Source organism: Miscanthus floridulus, chromosome 7 (assembly GCF_019320115.1).
Source record: "Miscanthus floridulus cultivar M001 chromosome 7, ASM1932011v1, whole genome shotgun sequence".
Taxonomy (NCBI): Eukaryota; Viridiplantae; Streptophyta; class Magnoliopsida; order Poales; family Poaceae; genus Miscanthus; species Miscanthus floridulus.
Genome location: NC_089586.1, coordinates 121,213,429 through 121,233,419, shown reverse-complemented (window position 1 = coordinate 121,233,419; position 19,991 = coordinate 121,213,429).

Sequence of the window (19,991 nt, the reverse complement as noted above, 5' to 3'; positions counted from 1 at the left end):
ACATCTCTACTTAACCTTCTCGATGTCCGTCGATCGTCTCTGTGCTCCACACCTGCACACCAACACAGCCAAGACACGTGTTTTGCACGCACTCATGCAATGGTTAGTCTCCAAACTCAGCCAAAGCCAGTCATCTTCTAACAATCACTCATCATAACTCGACAGACTTATCAACTTTGTGTTTGCATGGTGTTTGAAAAAGCAAGCACCAATGATCAACCACTGTTCTTTTCCTAGGGTATTCTAAGTCGCCATTGTTCTGCCTCATTTTTCATTTTTGCTGATATGACATCAAATTAATAAGAAGATAGAGATAAGTTGTATTTTCGTTGTGATACTTCTTGGGCACTAAACCAATTCAAATCCTTGAAAACTGAGCTATCTATGTGGCCCACAAATCATAATCACTAAACACATCTATTCCTTCTGTCTCGAAACACTTGACCATCGACATTAGCTCAGCACACACCAGACCACTAAGTTCGAAGTCTCGTCAGGGTGTACAGGTAGTTACCCAACTAGCAACTCCCTTTTAATTAGTCCAAGGATGGATGCAAGCACATCTAGACCACTAAGTTCGAAGTCCTTGTGACGGTGAATTTGGATGCCTCTTTATTTTCAACTAGCAAATATACCCGTGCATTACAAAGATATGTACAATTTGTGCATGGTCACTTGAATCCGTCCAAGCCAATTACAATGAGCTCGCTATCTTTGTTGGATTTAGTTAAGCTTGGTCTGACCCTATTTCACTTAAATCAAATAAATCAGTGCCTATAACAAATGATAGGTGCAATAAAGAATTAATCCTATATAAAATGGAGATGGGCTCAACTAAAATAGATAGCTATTGTGTGCATAGTGCACCTGTTGTAAGGTCGAGAAAGATAAAAAGTGAGCCACTCCCGCACGTGCATTGAGCTATATGGAGTGGCACTTGCACGGGGTTATCTTTCTAGCGAAGGCCACCACATGAGTGGTGTCGCAGCACCAGCGGATGTTTTGCAGCTCAAGAAAAGGGGTTGGATCAAGGACGGAATAAGAGAGGTGGAAGTGAGGATGGACAAATGTTGAAGAAAATAATAGTGGACCAAGGTCAGGGAGGAGAAATTTCTCGTGTGTTTACGTCAGCTATGACAATCAATATTGGAATCAGTATTTGTTACATGGCTGGACACGCGTTATTCTAACTTGTACGAGCACAATTCAAGTCATAAACTAAACAGTAAAGCAATTATGACTCTTATTCCTAATTGATCGCGTACACTTATGTTACTAAAACCACGCCTGACTCTTATATTCAAGAGACCGGGGGACATACACAGTTGGGAGAGAGCAAAAGACGAAAGTTTGGAGGAGAATAATTTTTGCTCTTTAACATTAAATATAGATGTAGAAATATGTAGATAAAAAATCCATCAAGATAATTTCCTAGATCAGTTGAGTTTCTTCCCCCCCCCCCTCATATATATCCTTGTAAATTAAACATAGGCTAAGCTTATAAGTTCTGTTGTAACATGGCTTTGGCGGGTGGCGAAGGCCCCTAGCAGCGGGGTGTCGCCAAGGCGTCTTCGAGCGTCTTGGGGCGGAGACCGGGCGCTGACTAGGAGATTTCCCGACCATGCTCGAGGGGTCATCACGGACTCCGCCAAGGCCAGGCACGCATCCCGCCGACCGCTCAGGCGGGCGTCTCCGGTATTACGGGCGGAGGCAACCTTATCTCTAAACTAATCAAACAAACGATTTTGCCCAAGTGTGCGCAGGTACTCAAGCGTGGGCGCTCGCGGTGGGCGCAAGCGTGCCAGCATGGCTCGGAGGCCAGCGGCCGGGTGGAGACCAGCTGGTGATGCCTCCGCCTGGACCGGCGGGGACCCTCCAAGGCGACGGCACACCACTGAGGGCGAAGGCCAGCGGCCGGGCGGAGACCAGCTGGTGATGCCTCCGCCCGGACCGGCGGGGACTCTCTGAGGCAACGGCGCGCCCCTGAACGCGGAGGCTAGCGGCGAGAACCATGGCCCCCGCGCGACCGGGCGGATACCCGCGGAGAACGTCTCCGACTGTCCGGCGGAGACCCGCCAAGGGAGCGACGCGCCGTGGGGGATGAAGGCCGGCGCCGGGGAGCCAGGCCTTTGGGCCGAAGACCAAGCTACAGTGGGCCGACTGCTCATGGAGGCCCATTGCTTAGAAATGGTGTGGCAGGACTGCCCCGCGAATAAGAGGCTAGCGGCAGAATATTCCAGGAATGTACTATAGCAGTTGAGGGGCATTGTAATAAATTCTGTTATGTGGTAGTTGAGTCCTATAAATATGGGACACTTGTAACCATGGAGGTGGTTGGTGGATGAATTAATGAAAGCATAGCTTCTCGTGCCATTCCCTTACTCTCCACTATCCCCCCTGTCGCTCGTACCCCGAGCCTCCGCCCGAGGCCGGCCGTCCGACAGGCGGAAACCTTGGTCTTCGCCACGCAGGTTAAAACCTCTAGTTTCAACATTGGCACCCACCGTGGTTGAGCCAAGGCAAACCAACGTTGGCAGGGAAAAGAAAGACCACCACCAGAGCAACAGCGACCATAGGTCAGCGAGGAAGGCCTAGGCGCAACATTCGTAGCGCCTACGCAACCTCGCCAGCGGAGGATGACACCAGAGCAGACGCCTAGGGTCAACCACCGGAACCCCAAGACCAAGAGATTCAAGATCCGGAGGCCCAACCAAACTCAACCACAGCACCCGAGCAAGAACTGCAACAGCTGCAAGCACAGTTGCAAAGAGCGTAACAAGAGAGGGACAGAATGGCAGCAGCATTCATAGCTAATCAGCAAGCTATTCAAGCGTCAGCACAAGCAGCAGAAATAAGGTAGCAATTGGTAGTCCTACATGTCGAGATGCTAAGTATGTAGCATGCAGTACCAGCAACAACCTTCGCAATCCCAGCCTCCGCAGCAACACCAACTGCAGCCATGCTTCAGGGTTCTACGCCAGTGATCAGCCAGCCGACAATGCCATCTCAGGTAATGCGGAGGCCTATCGATCCCAAGTCCTCACTATCTGAAGGCATACAACAGTCGCCATGGCCAACATCGTACAAGCCAATCACACTACCCAAATTCAACGGAAAGACTGACCCCCATCAGTTCATTATGAGTTACGAGGCAATAGTAGCCTCCGCCGGCGGAGACGATGCCGTCTTGGCAAAGTCATTTGTCATTGCAGCCGAAGGCGATGCGCTGGCTTAGTATTCTATGCTCAAACCAAGCACAGTCTATTCTTGGGAGAACCTTCAGGATAAGATATTGGCAAACTTCAAAGGGCTAACAGCACAGTTGCTGACTTCCACAGATCTATTTTAGTGCAAGCAAATGCAGGGAGAAACACTACATGACTACTTCCGGAAATTCGTGCAACTAAAGGCGAAGGCACCAGATATCCCAGACGAGATCACCATTGAAGCAGCGATCAAAGGCCTTCGAATTGGGCTGTTCGCAGCACACTTAGCAAGAGAGAAACCAACCTCCATTCAGCAGTTGTACAACAAGTTTGAGAAGTACTGCAGATCAGACAATGACCTACGCAAGAGGCTGGAGGAGCAAGGTCAAAATAGACAACAAAACAGCAGCAAAAATTCCCAGAAAACCTATACGAACCAGAATGTATCAAATCAGAAGCCAGGCCAGGGACAAGTGCTCAGTATCGAGGGTCAACCCCAACATGAGCAAGGGCAACAGCCAGCGCCAACACGGCCGGAGACCCAAACAAGGAACCAAGGTCGCCAAGGTTACCAAGGAAAAAACTAGAACAGAAACCAAAGCCAGAAACAACGCAAGCCATATTGCGTCTTTCACAGCGAAAACACAGGGCACAGCACCAAAGATTGTTCGGAGACAAAAGAAACACAAGAAAGGATGAAGAACAAGCAGACTGCCCAACCTTCGACACAGCAGAGCGCAAGAGAGGTCAACACCACATACACAACTAGCCACCAGCAGTACTACCCAATGTACCCAGCGCTAAACGCAACACAAATACATCCCTCCACATTGGCCTCTGCCTATTACCCAAACTTCTTACCAGAATGGCGGTCATCACCCTCACAGCAGCCTCCGGCGAGCAACTATAGGTCAGAGGCAAGCCTGACCTACATAAACCCAAAATCTCCCCATATAACCTACCTCGAAACAAACCCACCAAAGCAAAACCGAATAAGGTTCGAGCCTCCTCAGCCACAGCACCACATGCAGCAACTGCCTCCACCACCACCACACAACCAACCCGCAACACCAAAAAATGAGCCAAACCCAGAAAACCATGTCAACCCTCATGGAGCACTGCCAACAATAGGCATGATATTGCCAATCGTCGGAGGATCATCGATGGAGTTTCAAACGAAAAAGCAGAAAAAAGATCACCTCCGCCTGGTAAACAATGTAGCAGTCCAAGGCCCGGCAAAACACATAGATTGGTCCAGAGTCCCAATCACCTTCACAGAAGAAGATCTCCAGCTAGAAAGCTACCCTCACGTAGACGCAATGGTGATCAAGACAAACATAGTAGCATGGGAGATAAGCAGAATACTGGTCGACATAGGCAGCTCAGCAGATATCATCTTCGCAAATACATTCAACCAAATGAAGCTCAGCAGAAATCAACTACAACCCTCCGAATCCCCTTTGATAGGATTCGGAGGCAAGCAGATACAAGCATTAGGAAAAATCTCACTCCCAGTGTCGTTCGGAACCCAAGCGAATGCCAGAACCGAGTATATAACCTTCGACGTCGTCGATCTGTATTACCCATACAATGCCATCTTGGGCAGAGGATTTACAACCAAATTCAATGCATCACTGCATATGGCCTACCTATGCATGAAAATACCAGCACTCCATGGTATTATCATAGTTCGAGGCAGCCAGAAAGAAGCAAGAAACATAGAGAAAGCTATCTACAAAGTCCAAAGAAACATCAATGCAATCGAGTCAGCGAACAAAGAACTAGAGCCTCCAGACATGCCCAAAGGAGAAACAGATATGGCAGGTCAAGAAGAGACAAAGCTGACCCCTCTAGAAAAAGAGTTACTGGACAGAAAAGTAATAATCAGCTCAAAATTGTGCAAGGCAGAAGAGGAAGAGCTCATGGCAACCCTAGTCAAAAACAAGGACATCTTCGCCTGGTCAGCCTCCGACCTCCAGGGAGTCAGCAGGGACATCATATAGCACAAACTGGATATCAACGAAAACATGAGACCAAGAAAGCAAAAACAGAGAAAAATGCCGGAGGATAGAATCCTGGCAGCAAAGGTGGAGGTGCAAAGATTGCTAGATGCAAAAGTGATCAGGGAAGTCAAGTATTCAGAATGGCTCGCAAACGTAGTCTTGGTACCAAAGAAAAATGGCAAAATGAGAATGTGCATAGATTTCACAGATCTGAACAAAGCTTGCAAGAAAGACCCCTTCCCATTGTCAAGAATAGATGCCTCCGTCGACAAGGTAGCCAGATGCCAGAGGTTCTCCCTCCTCGACTGTTTCTCTGGGTATCACCAAATCTGGATGAAAAAAGAAGACGAAGACAAGACAAGTTTCACCACCCCATTCGGGACATACTGCTACACCAGAATGCCGGAGGGACTAAAGAACGCCGAAGCAACCTTTGCCAGAATGACAAAGGAGGTTTTGGGATCACAGCTAGATAGAAACATCATAGCCTATGTCGATGACATAGTCATCATGAGCAAGAACAAGGACGATCATGTCTCTGACTTACAGGGAACCTTCACCAACCTCAGGACAGCAGGCCTCCGCCTCAACCCAGAGAAATGTATATTCAGAGTTACAAAAGGGAAGATGCTCGGTTATATCATAAGCAGCGAAGGCATCAAAGCAAACCCGGACAAAACCAGAGCAATAATAGCAATGGCAGAGCCCAAAAACAAGAAGGAAGTACAAAAGCTAACGGGAAGAATAGCAGCGCTCAATAGATTCATCTCAAAATCAACAAAACGCAACCTACCCTTCTTCCAAGCCCTGAGGGGCGAAGACAACTTTGAATGGGGGCCCAAGCAGTCGGAGGCATTTCATGACTTGAAAGAGTATCTGGCAAACTCACTAATGGTCTCCGTCCTAGAATCGGACAGCCACCTATTGCTGTATGTGGCGGCCTCCGACCATGCAGTCAGCGCAGTTTTAGTCCACGAGCTAGAAAAAGAATTAGGCAAAACTCAAAAACTAGTTTATTTCATCTCAGAAGCACTATCCGGAGCCAAGCTAAACTATACAGAGGTAGAAAAAGTCGCCTACGCAGTGCTGATGGCATCAAAAAAACTAAAGCATTACTTTCAAGCCCACGAAATCTCAGTTCCATCATCTTTGCCACTACAAGACTTGCTCAGAAACAAAGAAGCCTCCGGCAAAATAGGCAAATGGGCTACAGAACTATCACAGTTTGGAATCTCATATATCCCTAGAACAGCAATCAAATCACAAGCATTAGCTGATTTTATAGCAGATTAGACACCTCCGACAGAGTACAAGACGCAACCAATAGCTCAAGGCTAGATAGCATTCACAGATGGAGCCTAGGGCCAAGCTGGGGCAGGAGCCTCCGCTGTCCAAAAGGGACCTTCCGGCGTTAGACTGAAATACGCAGCAAGGCTAGAGTTCAAATCAACAAACAACATAGCAGAATACGAAGGCCTAATATTAGCGCTGGGCAAAGCAAAAGCCCTAGGGGCAAAAACATTAACAGTCAAAACAGATTCTCAAGTGGTCACTGGCCAAGTAGAGAAAGAATACACAGCAAGAGAGCCAGAACTCATCAAATACCTATCTACTGTTAGAAACTTGGAGCAGAGATTCGAGGGTTTCACCCTAAAGCACATCCTAAGATCAGAAAACGCAGAGGCAGATGAATTGGCAAAGGCTACGGCAAACAACCTGCCACTGTCTCAAACACTTTTTACCAGATCTTGAAGGCTCCAGCAACTGCGGAGACATCGAAGGCACCAAAACCCATACTACACCTGCAAAATGAAGATTGGAGAAAGGTGATAACAGAATTCCTAGAAGGCAAAACAACCGAAGAAGATGAAGCAAAAGCAGCAAGAATACAGGCCAGGGCAAGAAATTACACAATCGTAAATGGCGTACTATACAAGAAAGGAGTAGTCCAGCCTATCCTCAAATGCATATCGCAGAGCGAAGGCATAGAATTGCTTCAAGAAATACACTCAGGAATTTGCGGGTCGCACATTGGCTCTAGAGCTTTATCAGCAAAGCCAATAAGGCAAGACTTTTATTGGCCAACACACATACAAGACGCAGAGCAGACAGTCAGAACATGCAAAGCATGCCAAACTTTCTCTCTAGGACAGTCAAAACCATCAGCGGAGACCCAGCTTATACCTCCGATATGGCCGCTGCAAAGATGGGGGATGGACCTGGTCGGCCCATTACCTCCATCCCAAGGAGGAAACAGATTCGTAGTAGTGGCAGTGGAATATTTCACAAGATGGATAGAGGCAAAGCCACTAGCGAAGATAACCTCAGAAACTATCAGAAAATTCTTCTGGCAGAACATCGTTTGCAGATTCGGTGTACCAAGGATCTTGACAGTAGACAATGGAAAATAATTCGATTCAGAGAACTTCAAAGAATTCTACAAAAGCATAGGGATAAAATTAGCCTTCGCCTCTGTATACCACCCAGAGTCCAATGGAGCAGTTGAAAGAGCAAACAGAATAGTCTTTTCAGCAATATCAAAGACACTGCTGGGCCTACGCAAAGGAAGATGGATAGATGAACTACCTAGAGTTATTTGGTCACACAATATATCCGTCTCAAGAACAATAGGATTCACACCATTCAAACTGCTTTATGGAGAAGAGGCCATGATGCCAGAAGAAATAAAGCACGAAAGCCTCCACACAACAAGCTAGCTGATGTTGCAAGATGAAGAATATGCAAAAGAAACAATAGAAGCCACCAGACTGGAAGCAGTCGACAACATTGCAAAATATCAGTCACAAACCAAGAAGTGGAGAGACTCTCAGGTGGTAAGGAAAGACATAAAACACGGAGACCTCATACTCAAGAGAAAACCAAACGCACAACTTGTTGGTAAGTTGCAACCGAAATGGGAAGGCCCATACACAGCAACGGCAGCAGGCCGACCTAGTTCTTTCCACTTGAGCGACAGCGAAGGTGTCACAACAACCCACACATGGAATATCGACAGCCTTCATAGATACTACATCTAGGCAATGTACCAAAGGGCAACCTCCGCAAAATATAAGCGGAGGCCCCTACATGCAATTACCTTAGTTTTTTTACTTCATTCGAAACAAAATGTAAAAGAGCCTGCACTCTTTTTCTCACAGGGGAACTCCAAACGGAGGTGAGGTTTTTAACGAGGCAGGCTCAATGTAAAAATCCTCTAAAAGTATAAAGAGGTAATTCCCCAAAAGAACACCACAAAGAACCCAAAACTGAAAGCGGCCAGCTCTGGCGCCGCAATATTCGGTAAACAAAAAAAAACAGGTCCTTTCAAAGCACCAGCCATAGGCAAGGGCAATTTGAAACGACCTCTATGGCCAAAAAGGCCTCCGACCCTTGACAAAGACCTGACCAAAGTCAGGCATCAAGGTAAAAATCCTTAGCAAAAAAAAGCCTCCGACCCTTGACAAAGACCTGACCAAAGTCAGGCATCAAGGTAAAAATCCTTGGCTAAAAAGGCCTCCGACCCTTGACAAAGACCTGACCAAAGTTAGGCTTCAAGGCAAAAATCTTCGGCCAAAAAGACCTCCGACAATTGACAAAGACCTGACCGAACTCAGGCATCAAGGCAACAACCTCGGTGGAATAGGCCTCCGACCTTTGAAAAAAAACCTAGCGTCAGGGGAAACAAAATTGTGGCGCAAAAACTAGGAAAAAGGTCTCCGCTATCCGAAATAGGAAAAACAGAAAGTGCCTGACAAAACACTGCCACCACTGCGGCGCCAGGCCTCTTTACTTCAAAGATCTCAAGAAGAACGATTAATTCAGGCAACATACAACCCATTAAAGCCAAGATGCGTTCCACCTAACAACGTACAAAAATGTTAACGCCCAAAAGCCACCACCCCACTATAAAAACAGATTCCCCCCGTGCCCTTAAGAAACTCAGTCAGCATAAGGCGCAAGGGCGCAAGGGGGGAGCAAGGCATAGTGCAGGCAAAAGCCATAGCAATAGCCATGGAGGCAGGGGTCTCCTTAGATATCCAAATCGGCCGTAGATATTGTACGAAAACTCATAAAATCGAAGGCAACGATAGACAGTCGGAGACAGTGGGAAAAGAGAGAGGGCCTACGGCACGGTGATGAACAGCAAAGGCCTACGGGAGCAGGGGGATATCGCACGAAAACTCGTAACATCCCCCTGACGCCGGAGACCTAACCCGCCATCTCCAAAGATCAACCATGTCCCACGGGTGTGCAGCGTCGGAGACCCACACCTCCAGATAGCTAAAACACCCAGCTAAAGAAATATCTAGAGTCTCCGCCATCTGCACAAGCTGCGCCAAACCCCTAGCCAGATCAAACGACGAATCGGCAAACCTCACCAGGCGGACTTCAAGTACGCCTCCACCGGTCGAAAAGCTACGGAGACTTCTACCCCGGCCATCAAGCAAACACAGAGAATGAGAAAAAATGGGGTGAAGGTCCTGGCCACCACCTCTGTATCGCGCTCGATCGCCCAAGCAAAGGGCAATGTTGCTGCATTATACCTTGTCTTGTATTCCATAAAGTGTCGAGAAACATTCTTACAGGACACCAACTTGAAATAAAATCCTAACTATTGTGGCGGAGGTCCGTGCCAAGCGAGCGCGCGAGTAAACCCAGTGCGCTCATCGTCTATGTCAAACCTAACCGACTCAAATACGTCGTGCGCAATGCTGCAGGGGAAGGCCAAACGCTAATACTCCCAAAGCTCTCCGCTCATGTAAATACCGTCGTTGTAGAGAGTTAAAGGAGCAACGTCTTGCGCAGGCTCCCGATTCAGAACCTGCGCAAGATTAAAATTTTGCACAAAACCATTCAGAACAAAATAAACTTTATTCATAAAAGCATAGTTTGACTGCGAGGTACACGCTAGAACAGCTAAATGCTACAAAGAGCCTAGACCTCCGGCGCATCAGCAGCGGCGGAAGTCCCTAGAGCGGAGCTCGCATCAGCGGTGGGCGGAGACGGAGCCTGCGGCCTCCGACCACCGACTCTGCCGATGGTAGATCCCCCCAGAGCGCCACCAGTGGCGGAGGCACCGACCACAGACACCGAGCGTGGAATCGACGGAGGTCTACCCGCAAGACCCTTCTGTGCATCCTACAGCGTAGGCTAGAATGTCAGGGCCAAAAGCAACAAAAAAAGGAGAAAAAGGGCGACTACAAAAACTATAAGTACCTTCGCCCTCTTGTCCTCCGCTAGTTTCCAGGCAGCAGATCTCCCAAATGGAGCCCAAAAGTGCCCGATGAAATTTCTCAAGGTTTTTCGCAAGCCAAGAGAGGTCTCACCGAGCTCCTCTGGACCAGGCAGCACCCCCTCCGGAATACTTTTGGTGTGCGTACACCCGCCACGTGCCAAAAGTTTGGCATAGTTCGCCACTCCTACAAGTGCCCCGTAGTCCGTGCAACTGTTGATCAGACCAGGGAGCTTCGCAAGATGACGCTTTAGCCAGGAAGCGAGGGCGTACACGCTATCTTCTTCCAGAGGAGCGGAGGTCTCGCCTCCAAGCTCGGCGATGGTGGCCCAGTAGTGACCAACAGTCACAGCGAGGACCCCTTTGACCGAGTCCACGCCTCGTCGTCGGAGAAAGTTGCTCCCTCACTGCTGCTGCGGACTCCTTCTCAGAGGCAAGCTCTCGCCGGAGACCCTCGGCCAGCTCACTCACCCTACAAGTCTGCTCGATGGACAAAACTATAACAGAACCGACCAATTATACGAAATTAAGTAAGAAAATCATCCGCCAGAGCAGACGATTTAGCAAACTTAAGCCCATATAATCCGGTAGTCCGTGAAATCACGAAGGATTTTAAACCAACTTCCATTCCAGCCAAGATCGTAATAAGTTTAGTGGTCACCATCACATATTACATAAAAGTTCGCAATCTCAGATACATCAGAGTTTCAACATAGTTATTACAAAACAAGTTCGAATAAAAGTAGCGAAAGCCATTTGTTCAAACCACACACACACACTCACACGGAGTTTAAATATAGTGCCAACGAATGATCATCTCCAACAAAAGCATCAGACGAGACGTAAGGAATGACCATGCCCATGGTCCTAAGCATCACCCATCGCAGGATATAGGCAGTTGATACAGTAGCCGTAATACATCTGCCCATCTGCAACAAGTGGGAATAAAACCCTGAGTACGAGAAGGTACTCAGCTAGACTTACCCAACATAACCAAAAATAAGTGACACCAAAGATTATGAAGGGCTTGATAGTAGGGTAGCTGACTCATTTGCAAAAGAAGCATTTTTAGCCTTTCAAGAACCTTCCTAAAAGCATTATTGTCAATTTAATTATTATTAACCTGTCGACTAGATTTGCACCTATACTAGAGCAAACATATAATTAAGCAGATAATGATAACCAATGATCATTAAACAACTTCTATCCTGTCATATTCACTATAACTGTCCAAGTGTTCCATAAACATTTACTACGATGAAGTAACTCAAGTCAAGTGCTCACTATCCAGGAGCGATGGCGATTCGAATCGATTTCTAACCAGCTGGTGATTTATTCCTTACATAAACCTCACTCACCCGCTAAAGTGAGATATAGATCACCGAGTCAACTATCTAGGAATCTCGAGTTTGCCAGGAACCACATGTACCCAGGGGCCGACCGACTGCACTTTGGTCTTATCATCTCGCCCCCGTGTCCTACCACACCTGCTCCGGCACAGTGCGTTACGGGCAATCTCCTCGGCCCGAATAATCTCCTAGCTTCATGGTCGGAAGGTACTTTATCCGGCCAGCTAAATGTAAGGCATGCGTTCAACATGACTCGAGGCCCAACAACGGTCGGTCCTTAATCGACACAGACGGAAACACTACAGTCCAAAACTCTACAAGTCTTCGTCCGGCCTCAACTTCATTTAACACTTAGTTATACCATGACTTCATAGTCATTCAAGCAAATCCAGGTAACCACCTATAGCTCACAGGTGACAGGAAATCACCCGACTTCTACCGGTCTAAGCCAGCTAAGCATTGACTCGACTGTGGATACCCCGGTAACAAGGATATAGTATAACAAAGGTAGACAAGGTATAATGCAGCAACGGTTGCAAACAACTCCTGAACGTAATGCATCAATTAAAGTAAAGCATTTAATTAAATAATCACAAACCAAGAGAAAAATGCTCTGGGGCTTGCCTCATTTGAACGAACTAGGTTGGTGATCCACGCACTCCGGCAAGTCCTCTCCTTGCTCCTCTTCCTCGGGCACCTCCTGTGCCTGGACTTCTTGTGGATCGGTCCCGGTCTGCTCTTCCTGAACTGCTACTAGCAACTCCTCCTGCGATCCTGTATGATGCAGACATATAAGTGCTAATGCATAGGTGCATCGAAGAGGTGACATGTAATGATCATGATGCATGAAATGTGGATGAACATGTTTAACTTCATTGGACATAGTCGTAGCGAAGTTCTTCTACAAGGTAGTCAACATCATCCAAGAACATGTACTATTATCTACTACGACAACCACTGTACTAACATGCCAAATCACCACAGCAAATCAAGATGCTTCAAAGATACACCAAAGCGAACATTATTAACTAACTTGCATTAAAGAGGATTATTTTATTTCATTTTAAACTAGGGCTACAACAGCAATCTATATTTCTGGTTCTTATAAAAATCTAAGAAAATTACAGTAGCATAGTACTACTCTAAGTAGACTACCATAAAATTTTCATGGCATTTGGATAAGTAAAATAGTCTACACAAAAATGACAAGGCATAAGTGCTTTAAAAGGCATAAATAGGAAACCTTAGTTAAAAGTGTCAAGCAATAGATTTCTCATTTTTCCTAGTATCACTCTAGCATAAGAATAGCACTCACCAAATTTTACCTTTACTGGATCTATAGAAAAATTATGAAAATTCACACAAGTATTAATCAATGATAAAAGGAAAATCTATAACTCAAAAACTACACATGCACTAGCTCTGAAATTTTAACCAGAGCTTATACTAAGCAAGACTAGCATACCCACAAAATTTCACAATTTTTGGACCACAAAAACTCAAGATAAAATTTCAACAAGTTTGCATGCATCTAAAAACACATTTCAAAGTCCTATTTAATTCATCCAAAATTTCTAAAACCTGTGCTCATATAATATTTTTATTAAATACTAGACATTACCAGGAACTCAACAAAATTGGAACCATAACATTTGGATCTACCAAACTTGATTTACACATTTTTGAATCGTGCACACAAATCTATGAAAAACAAAATAAACAAAACAAAAAGGAAAACCTAATCAGCTACTGGGCCAGCCCGAACGGATTAGGCGGCCCACGACTGCGCACGCACATAGCCTAGAACGGCGCAGCCTAGTTCTGGCTCCCTCTCAGCAGCGGCGACTGACAAATGGGACCCGCGCGTAAGCGAGAGAAAACAGGGGACGGAGGAAGACGACGGCGCGGCAACTGCGAAATTCACCGACGGCGGCTCCTCCGGCGAACCCGACGGCACCGACGTGCTCCCCACAACGATGCGCACCCATCCATACCTTCACTTCAACCTCTACCGTACCCTAGCAACGACGGCGTCAACAACGGTGGGCGGCAGCGAGGTCGCTGCGGCACTCCGGCGACGGCGAACCCCCATTGCCCCAAACAAGCTTGGTACAAGCTTCACGAGACTACTATGGAGCTACCCAAGCAACTAGAAGAGGATGGAAGAGTTCCTAGCTACCCCGACCACGGCGGCCTCAACTCTGGTGAGGACACGCGCATGGCGGCGGTGGCGGGACTGATCAATGCGCCCTTACCAAAGCTCAAACGGTGCAGCCAAGGGGTGGAGGAGGTAGAGGAGGACACGGCGGAGCCGCGCGCTAACTAGAGGTGGCGATTTCACGGTGGCGAGTGAGCTGGGTGATGGTGGCTTGCTCGGCAGCGATGGCGGAGGTGCGCGCTCAGTTCTGAGTGGACTGACGAGGCGAGGGGACGCGGGCGAAACAAATAAGCGAGCTGATGGGCGCGTGGTGTCTTCGTGGTGGCGATGGCCTGACTGGTGGGGGCAGCGCCGACGTACGGCTTCCACTTGGTGCGCTCGGCCCGACGGTGGTCGGCCACAATGGCCTGAACCCAAAACACTGTAGCACGATTCAGTCAAGTCCTCGACGTCTGACAGCAAGTTTTCAACGACCAAAAACTTGTAAACGGTGACGATCTAGCCCTAGGTTATGTTGACAAAGTTGGAGACTGAAGTGAGAGCTACAACATTTCCCATTGGCACTCGAACTGATTCGGTCAGGTTAAGGAGATACAAGGCTCCAAACACTGGTAGAATAACTGAAAATCAACATCCAGACTTAGAAAATTCAAATTGTTGAATCAAACTCCAAATTCTGACTTGTGGGACCATTTAGAGCATGTTGTGCCCATTTTTATGACTTGGTTACAAAATAACTTTTGTTCCTTATATAATTTGTTACAACTTTGTTTTAGGTTGCTCAGACATGCAAACATTCTAAGTTGTACTTTTTAAACATTCAAACCAAAAAGTCCTAGGGTCAAAACAAGTCAAACCATGACTTGGAAACATAATTAGGCAAAATGATCAACATGAACATTGTTCCTAATGACTTTCTAAGCATAGCTAAGATGTTTAACAATATTTTTAGCCATACCACACATTGGTCACACAAGAATCAAGCACTGAATGTACTGAAACGATGAAAAATAATTGAAATGTTACTTTTGTTTCATAGTCATGTTTCACATGTTTCATGATCTTGTTGCATTACAATAACTAGCTAGGTTCCACTAAAGTGAGTTGCACATGTTGCACACTCTTTAATTCACAAAAACAACACTCATGAAATATACAGTACGTTGCAATGTTTCGATAGCATGTTTCATGTGATATATGCTCATGAATGGATGAATGATGCTCATGTTCATGAAATGCAAGTGCAATTAGGCAAGCCTAACACCAGGAGTGTTACAAAAACCTCCGCCTCTTGGGCCTTGGCAAGATCGACCCTCAAGCCATCCTTTTCTCACTCTTTCTCTGTCAGAGACAGGCGGAGAGCTGTGAGAGAGTCCGATAGACCCCCTTTTTCACCTTCCAGGCGCTCGATTTCCACCTTGAGCGCTTCGATCGCGGCGTCATGATCGGAGACCTCCCAGGTGCAATGCTCTTCCATTACAACGCCCGTGTGATACCCCTACGACAAAAAAACCCTAAAGCGATCAACAAGGGAATCAAGAACAAGACTAGAAACGAGCGTACACAAAAAATAATAAAACAACGAAAGGGGTAAAACCGCTGGAGGCGCACCAGTCTCTGGTGTTCTAGGTGAACGCAAAGAAGCTAGAAGAAATTCATATCCCTCAGACGCTGTTTGAAGCGATCTATTCAAAGAGGAACAAACAAACAAGAAACGATGAGGTGAGAAAAGCAAATCTCACGTTAAACGCACCAACAGCCAAAGACCACCTCCGATGTCTCCAAGAACGATAAGATAACACTCCTTCCAACCTGAGATAGAAGTGTCGAAGGAGCCTACGTAAAAAAGACACAGCAGCAGCTTAGGTCAGAGGGCAGATCACAAACAAACCAGATGACGATAAAAATGAAAAAAATTTACTTACTCGGACCCGGCGCCATCAGCCCCGGTTGCCCTGGACCGAACCTAGCACCAGCGGCAGCTGCTCGCTCCTCTGGGGTGAGAAGTCCGGCCATGACATCACCTGCAAAGCAGCAGGTGCATAGTATTGGCACTTGGCACAACACGCAAAGGAATGAACCGGGCGAAGACAATAAACATAAAGATGTGCACCAAACGAGCTTACTCATAAAGAGCCCGGGCAGAGCAGCTTGCCACGCCCTCTGAGCAGAAGTCTCCACCATATCGTGTGACAAAGGCCCAAGGGGACGGACTTCCCCAGCCAGCGGCCTGGTGGGCAGAGGGCTCGAAGAAGGCCGAGACGCCGGAGCCTCCTCAGCAAAAGCGGCCTCCGGCCGCCCTACGTCGACTGTAGGTGCGGGCGAAAGCGCGACAGTGGCAGAGGCCGAAGGAACATGCCACGGGATGGCCTCTGTGTCCTCTTCAGAGCTTGAGCACAGCCCGCCAAGAACGTCGGGCATAGGCTCAGCGGCGCTATCTTCTGGCCGTTCGCCGACGCTCGTAGCACCATGCGAGGAGAGCACCGGGATAACGCCGGTCTCCGGCCGCCCGGCACCGCTCACTGCCACGCTCATCGGGCACACCGGAGCTACGGGAGAGCCGCGATCCCCTCCGCTCACAACTCGAGCGTCCGCTGACGGGGCGGAGGAGCTCTCAACGTCTTCGCTGCCGGCGGAGGCAGCGCCCGCACTGCTAGTGGAAGACAAAGCCGGCGCGATCAGTGGGGCTCCGCTTTTCTTTTTCTTTTTCACAAACACCCGAGATACGACGGCACCCTTCCTCTTTTTGGATTCGGCCTCCACTGTAACATTCTTTGCGTAGGCTTTCTTCTTCTTCTTTTCAATCGAGGCCAGGACCTCAGCAGGAACTTCACGCTCCCGGTATATGATACTGACCTCCTCAAAAACTCAATTGAGCCGCGGCATGGTGCCTGCCACGGCCATCCAAGACGTGTACTCACGCTCAGAAATCTTGCCAACCAATCCTATGGCGGCTTCCTCGACTTCGGAGATGAAACCATCCTCCGTCACCCCCTCCCCCAAAGACTGACCGAAGCGGGGAACGGAATCCTGGCCTCCGGCCCAAAAACGGGAACCTTGACCTGTTCCAGCTGAAAAGCTGGGTTGTTTTTGCCCAAGGGCCAGTAGTTGGAGGCCATGATCTCCTCCACCAGATCACGACCACCAGAGTAGCGGCACGCGGCCGTAAAAGCCCCATCACAGGCCTCCCGCGTCGGAGACACCTCCTCCGGCGGATCCACGCGCGTGTGTGGCACCATCTCCTCCATCCGAGAAGTCAGTGGATACTCCGAGACTTCCTCGCCATCCTCGGTCGTGCTGCGGACCCCATAAGTCTTCACGTAGAACCATTGCTCGAGCCAGCCGCGGTCCCACTTGCCCTTCTGGCAAAAAGATATCTCCAGGCGGTCCACGCCTTGGTTCCTCTTGGACATGAAAGTGCAACTACCGTACTGATAGGTCACTTCCACCTCCTTGCCATCTCGCACCTCCTTCTTCCTCTTCGGCTGCTTCTGCAGTTCATAGTACGTGCAAAAGGTGTCCACATCCGGCTCGGCACCGTAAGAGACGCACGCCCAGCAAAATTTGCTAAGTGTCAGGAAAGCAGTGGGAGTCAGATGATGGAGCTGAACATTGAAGGTCTCCAACACCCAGTGGAGGAAGGAAATCTAAGGAAATCGGAGGCCGTAGGTGAAGAAGTCCCGAAAGACCACCGCGTATCCTTCCTCCGGCTCCGGAACAGTCTGACCCGGCGGAGGGATCTTCACCCTGGAAGAAGGAAAACATGACTCCTTCAGCATCTCCGTGATTGCCTCCTTAGTAATAGAGGATGGGCCAAAGTCCCAAGATTTTATCGCCATGTCTCCAGAGTCTGCGGCGACTAGGTCTCCGATAGATGCAGAGACGCTCCCCAAATCCTCCTCCACCAGCTTTTCCAACTCCAACACGGAGGCAGAGGCAAGCATGCACTCCTCAAAGTGTGCACCCCAGCCGATGGCCCTAACACCGAGAAGGTGGCGGTAGGGTCCGGAGAAGGCGGGTCGGCGAGTTTGGGCAGAGGCGGAAAGGAAAACCACCGCGACTGCAACCTAAGCGCGAGACGCGAACAGAAAGACGGAATGAGCAAGGGCAGCAAGAGGCGAAAGCGAAGAGGGCAGAGAACATTTTCTCGGACGCAATGAAAGCGAGTGAGCGGTGTGGGGGGGGGGACACCACCGCCAAAAGCACCCTTATATAGGCAGCGGGCAGACGGCCCCACTCCCGCCACACAATGGTCATCTCCAGAAGTTTCGCCCGCTGCACAACGGTCACCTCCGAAAAAAATCACGGGGAACGCAACGGACACTGACACAGCGGAAACGGCCGCGACGTAGGGCAATGGCTACATTTGCCGCCCAACGGCTATTCTCGACGAGACCAACGGCTACGCCAGAGCGGGCTAGGGGGGAAGTAGCGGGGTCTCGCTCGAAGACGCCGAAGGTGGCCTCCGCCCCCGCGGACGCCTTCGGCTGAGGCATTTTGAGCTCACGGCACGCTCTGGCGAACCATGGTCTCAAAAGGGGGGAACTGTTGTAACATGGCTTTGGCGGGTGGCGAAGGCCCCTGGTAGCGGGGTGTCGCCAAGGCGTCTTCGAGCGTCTTGGGGCGAAGACCGGGCACTGACTAGGAGATTTCCCGACCATGCTCGAGGGGTCATCATGGACTCCGCCAAGGCCAGGCACGCATCCCGCCGACCGCTCAGGCGGGCGTCTCCAGTATTACGGGCGGAGGCAGCCTTATCTCTAAACTAATCAAACAAATGATTTTGCCCAAGTGTGCGCAGGTACTCAAGCGCGGGCGCTCGCGGTGGGCGCAAGCGCGCCAGCATGGCTCGGAGGCCAACGGCCGGGCGGAGACCAGCTGGTGATGCCTCCGCCCGGACCGGCAGGGACCCTCCAAGGCGACGGCGCGCCACTGAGGGCGGAGGCTCGGAGGCCAGCGTCTGGGCAGAGACCAGCTGGTGATGCCTCCGCCCGGACCGGCGGGGACTCTCCAAGGCAACGGCGCGCCCCTGAACGCGGAGGCCAGCGGCGAGAACCATGGCCCCCGCGCGGCCGGGGCGGATACCCGCGGAGAACGTCTCCGACCGTCCGGCGGAGACCCGCCAAGGGAGCGGCGCACCGTGGGGGATGAAGGCCGGCGCCGAGGAGCCAGGCCTTTGGGCCGAAGACCAAGCTACAGTGGGCCGACTGCTCATGGAGGCCCATTGCTTAGAAACGGTGTGGCAGGACTGCCCCGCGAATAAGAGGCTAGTGGCAGAATATTCTAGGAATGTACTGTAGCAGTTGAGAGGCATTGTAATAAATTCTGTTATGTGGTAGTTGAGTCCTATAAATAGGGGACACTTGTAACCATGGAGGTGATTGGTGGATGAATTAATGAAAGCATAGCTTCTCGTGCCATTCCCTTACTCTCCACTATCCCCCCTGTCGCTCGTACCCCGAGCCTCCGCCCGAGGCCGGCCGTCCGACGGGCGGAGGCCTTGGTCTTCGCCATGCAGGTTGAAACCTCTAGTTTCAACAAGTTCTATCGTCTACAAATGTAAGGAGTTTTCAAAACTTTTAGAACAACTTAAGCTGTATATAGATAAAAAGACATGTATATGTACCACTCAATCAACTATTTAAATTATAACAATACAATTAAAACCTGTCTATTCAACTAATAACCTATGTCATAAATGACATGCCCCTAGTAATTATTGTTGTGGATTACTTCCTCAGCTCTAGATATAATGGATATATTTTCAATGTCTCCACAGTCAAACCATACCAAATTTAACAAGTCTATAGAGAAAACTTGTAACATCTAGCACATCCAAGAGGTAAACTATGAAAATATATTTCTATATTTAATTATGTTAATTTGATATCAGAAATATTGGCATTCTCTTTTCTACAAATCCGATCAAACGTAAAGTGATTTAACTTGGAACAACCGAAAACTACTATATTTTAGGATGGAAAGCATATACCACATGCATGCATGTTAATTTTCTTATTTGTGAACAGTTTTGAATTCTAC